This window comes from Mus musculus, chromosome 12 (genome assembly GCF_000001635.26).
Source record: "Mus musculus strain C57BL/6J chromosome 12, GRCm38.p6 C57BL/6J".
NCBI classification, from domain to species: domain Eukaryota; kingdom Metazoa; phylum Chordata; class Mammalia; order Rodentia; family Muridae; genus Mus; species Mus musculus.
The window spans coordinates 13,748,656-13,754,134 of NC_000078.6; the positions used below are offsets into that span (position 1 = coordinate 13,748,656).

The window sequence follows — 5,479 nt, forward strand, 5'->3', positions numbered from 1 at the left end:
ATTAAAGCAAGTGGACAGTCTTTTGTTAGGATGTGGTATTGTTCTAGATAGATTCACTGTCTCCAGATGCCCAGGAAGAACATAAGGGTTCAAGGTTATCTTAAAGAAGAGCAGAGGTGTGGCAGAGCTTGAGAATGAGATGAAAACACCCTACAGATGGATGGCAAGGATGCTGACTCACTTGTGTTCCCTAGAGATGGATGGCAAGGATGCTGACTCACTCGTGTTCCCAGGGTTCTTTACCTTGTTGTGGTCAAAATGGAAACATAGGTGGAGCAGATGTGAAAGTGGAGTTCTACACTATCCTAACCTGTGACTTGGGTAGTTTGACTTCCTCCAGGGCCAGTTTTCTCATGTGTGACATGGAGATATTGGTGTCTTCTTCCTGGGGGATGTTTGTAAAATGTCCCTTGGGATGCATGGCATAGAGCTCAGTAGATCGACACTCCCTTTCCACCCCCTCCTACCCAGTGGAGAGCACAGAAGAGCCCATAAATAACAAGGGAGTCTCTATACCAAGTCTTAGAAAATAATCTTTACTGATGATGGATGCATGTTTCTTGGTTTCTTCAGAAATAGAATTCAGAGACATGACTATGAAGTTAGTCCATTGCCAGATAATTTGAAACTGCTGTCTCTGTTGAAGGGACAGAATGGAACTGAAATGCTTGAGATTAAATTCATCTTTATGTGGAGTGGTACATTGTCTTGGTTGCCTCTTCCCTTTCCTTTCCCTTCAGGAACCAGTAACCACAGAAGGTTATCTAACTAGTTCAGAATCAATGGTGATTGTTATCGGTGGATGGTGATTCGCGGTCAACTGGAGAGTGTTAATTTCAAAATACATAATAGGTTGATGACATGTGAGATGTGTGTAATATTTGGTTTTCAGGACTGACAGTAATGGACCTACAGTCTTATGAGCTGTGAGCCCCATGTATCTGAGGGTTCCTGGGAATGTGGGTCAATGCATTTCAGATCACATGGTTTCACAATGTAAACCTTATTTCAGCACAGAAAATATCTAGGTTTTGGGCTGATTCCACACAAGCCTGAAAACTGTTCCCAAAGCTCTGCCCCTTTTACTGAAATTAAGGAAGTCTCATTTTCATTTTTGAAGCACTGTTAGGTCTGTATTTTTAATTATCCAAGCTTGAGTGGAGATGAGATTACAAAGTGTGCTGGCATGGCAGGCAAAATGGGATATGTGGTCATACTGGTCAGCTCATCTGTGCAGAGGACACTGCATCAGCTAGGGATACCTAGTGTCTGCTACATCATTTGGAAAGACATGAGCCCTGGGTGAGTGCCCACCCTGACTTGGTGATTGCATTTTCTTGTCATTAAGAGTTTAATTTGTTAAAGACTCTTAGAAGACCCATGAGAACTTGTTAGGGAAAGTAGAAACACTCCCATTTGCATAATGATTTACAGTTTACAGAACATTTTCACACAAATTGTATCACCAATCTGGACCTCCTCCCTAAACTTTAAAACATCAAACTTCTAGTCTGATGCTTCCGATGTAACCTGGCCAATGTTAAACTTGCGATGTCACCACAGTCCCAGTACTACAGTTCCTCCAGGAGGCCTTGCTCATCAACTCACAGCTCCCACTCTCCTGCAGAAGGTAATCTCAGGAGATCTCAAGGATTAAGGATGCTGCGATTTATTCTCTTCTGTATTCTGAAAGCCAGAAGAGGAGGGAACTAGAGGGTATTTATTATAGCTTTAGTAAATCCAGATTGAAAAGTGCCTTGAAGATATTAAGATGTATACTAGCCACATGGAGAACTTATAAAACTAAGAGTATTCTCTGTTGCCCCAGGTGGTCTTGAGTTTGCCCTGAATACCAAGCACCTAGGTGATGCTTCTGCCAGTGTAGTCTTTGACTATGCTTTGAGTATGAGACTCAAATGTGCCTGGATATTTGCAACACCGGTAGAGTTTAATCTGGACCACATTTGTAGTTTCAGATGTAATGGGTAAGTGTGCAACTGGGCAGCAAAAATGTTAAGGGTCTTTAGGCATTCCTGAAGTATAGTGAAGTTTGAAGACCTTGACTGTAGGTAGAAATCTGCCGTGCCATCTAACTTTCAAGCAGCAAGAATTAGTAAACTAAGGAAGAAAGCACGATTGGTATTTTACATTTCTTGGATTGACAAGGATCTTTAATGTAATCTTACCAACCTGAGCAAGAGGCATCTATTCTTATCAGATAGCCAGAATTCTCCAAGGGATCTTCATAGAGCTGAGTCATGAATAGAAGGAGGTTTTTAGTTTTAATTACTTCAATGTATTCCCCTGTACCTGGATGATAGAGAAAGCCAAAGCTCATGAACAGAGGTTCTGATTTCTAGTCCTAGTCCTGACATTCTTTAGGTAGTCACCTGGTTTTGTAAGACATTTCATTCCCTAAGCCATGCCTCCCAGATTTGTATCCTCTAGACCAGTGGCTCTCAACTTTCCTAATGCTGTGACCCTTTAATAGAGTTCATGTTGTGGTGAACCCCAACCATAAAATCATATTGTTACTTCATAACTGTAACCTTGCTACTGTTATGAATTGCAATGTAAATATCTGATGTGTGACCCTCATGAAAGGGCCATTTGATCCCCAAGAGGATCACAGCCCATAGATTGGGAACCGCTGCTCTAGACCTCTCTGTCCCGATGCAGATGGAGTAAAGATGAACACATCTCATTCTTTTCCTGATCCTTTTTCTACCTGTCAAATGCCCTCCAAATCCCAGCTCAGCTACCCCTGGTCTATTAGGCAACCTTAGCTTCTCCAACACCCCACCCTCTGTGATTATCATTAGTGTCTATTTCTTTAGTTGCATCTTGAAAGAAATGTAGGGATATTAAAAGCAGGATATGCAACTGGGATATTGATAGTTACCAAGTATTAAAGTCGTTGGAACAGTTTTACAATCATAAGCCACACACAGATGCTTTGGATGATGATGGACTGGCTGAGGCACAGCACTCCTGTGATAGTATATGCTCTTGTGAAATTATGACCATTTTAATTTATGTAACTATACTTGGTGGTGTTTAGAAATGATGAATTTTTTTATTATGTTTGAGAAAAATCCTTACTGTTTCATGTTCTACTTCACTGTTATATATCCTCCTGTAATTTTTTTTTTTTGAGACAGGATTTCTCTGTATATCCCTATCTGTCCTAGAACTCATTTTGTAGACCAGGCTGACCTCGAACTCAGAAATCTGCCTGCCTCTGCCTCCCGAGTGCTGCTGAATCTTATTTTATACTGCTTGCAAGATGCTGAATCATTCATTAATTTTGTCCTTTAGGTTTTTTGAGAAACAATTATTCTTATTATATTAATAATTTAAGGATCATGAGAAATTAACTAATTAGAATATTTATTAAGTTAAAATCAAAAGATAGGAAATATCTTTTGAAAAAAGGACGAAAAAATGAAAAAAAATTACTTGTAATACTCTCACACAAATGTAACTGGATATAATTCCAATGTGCTTCTGTCTGGTCTGTTTGATGCACACAATGTGTTTAAAGCAGATTGTAAGGGTGGTGTCTGTGTACTTTATGCACCTGCTTCCAGTTGGAACTCTGGTATATGCATTCTCTCTTGTTCTATTAGCACATCTGTGAGCATCCATTTTAGTGACAATGTTCTATGCTGTTGAGTGTACATCCTACAGTTTGCACATGCACTACCTGGCTGTGTGGTATGGAGGTTGTGTTCAGTTTTTCTCAATGTTGAATGACTGGTAAAGCTAGGTCTTATGCTAAAGACATGCTTAAATGAATTTAGGGATTTTTTTTATGGGTGCAGTGAACTTTATTGATGGTATTCAAGAGAGTAAGGAGGGGTCCCCTAGGCCCCTTCTCTTATTATGGGGGTCTGGGATGGAAATTGTGAGGGAGATGCTCAGTGTTGGGGGCTGAGTTGGGATAGGGACTCCTCAGCAACTGAGGGCCTCTCTCTTGCTCTCAGTGTCCTTGCTGGGGTGGGTGGTCCAGGGTTTCTTACTCCTTGGAGGCCATGTAGGCCATGAGGTCCTCCACCCTTTTGCTGTAGCTGTATTCATTGTCATACCAGTAAATTAGCTTGATATAGTTGTCATTGAGAGCAATGCCAGCCCCAGCATCGAAGGTGGGAGAGTGGGAGTTACTGTTGAAGTCGCAGGAGACAACCTGGTCCTCAGTGTAGCCCAAGATGCCCTTCAGTGGGCCCTCAGATGATTGCTTCACCACCCTCTTGATGTCATCATACTTGGCAGGTTTCTCCAGGTGGCACGTCAGATCCACGATGGAACACGGAAGGCCATGCCAGTGAGCTTCCCGTTCAGCTCTGGGATGACCTTGCGCACAGCCTTGGCAGCCCCAGTGGATGCAAGGATGATGTTTGGGGCAGCCCCACGGCCATTACACCACAGTTTTCCAGAGGGGCCATCCACAGACTTCTGAGTGGCAGTGATGGCATGGACCGTGGTCATAAGCCCTTCCACGATGCCAAAGTTGTTATGGATGACCTTGGCCAGGGGGGCTAAGCAGTTGGTGGTGCAGGATGCATTGCTGACAATCTTGAGTGAGTTGTCATATTTCTCGTGGTTCACACCCATCACAAACATGGGGGCATCGGGAGAAGGGGCAGAGATGATGACCCTTTTGGCTCCACCCTTCAAGTGGGCCCCTGCCTTCTCCATGGTGGTGAAGACACCAGTAGACTCCACGACATACTCAGCACCAGCATCACCCCACTTGATATTAGCGGGGTCTCGATCCTGGAAGATGGTGATGGGCTTCCCATTGATGACAAGTTTCCCATTCTTGGCCTTGACTATGCCGTTGAATTTGCCATGGGTGGAGTCATGCTGGAACATGTAGACCATGTAGTTGAGGTCAATGAAGGGGCCGTTGATGGCAACAATCTCCACTTTGCCATGTGGAAAACAGATGGCAGCCCTGGTGACCAGGCGCCCAATACAGCCAAATCCGTTCACACTGACCTTCACCATTTTGTCTACGGGACGAGGCTGGCTCTGCACAAGAGGCTGGCTCTGTCTATGGAACAGGGAGGAGCAGAGAGCCAGGATTTTTCTTTGAGGGAATATCAATGTCTTTTGAGGTTTACTACCCTTCCCCCACTATTGTATGCTATTCATTCTGCTATATCTAGAATTAACCATGCATTACCTCATTTCCAGATCCAACCTTATACTGTTTAAAATTGTGGTTATTTAAATAGGTTAAAAATATCCCTTTATATTAGTTCTCATTTCTTTGGCTACCAGGAGTTTGAGGAAGTATCAAAGGTCATTGCAGCTTAAAGGGTTGCTGGTATTTTAAAAGGATTTCCTTTGAACTATGTCTCTTTAATTGTCATACAATTAACACAGGCCACAGTGGAAAGTCTAGATTGAGAAATTGCCTAGATCAGGTTGGCCTTTGGGACTTGTCTGCGGGCATTATCTTGATGCACAAAAG

General features: G+C 42.8%; 1 pseudogene; it reads right to left on the reverse strand.

Annotated features, from left to right (window-relative positions):
• On the reverse strand, positions 3,816–5,028 carry Gm4929 (predicted gene 4929; annotated as a pseudogene).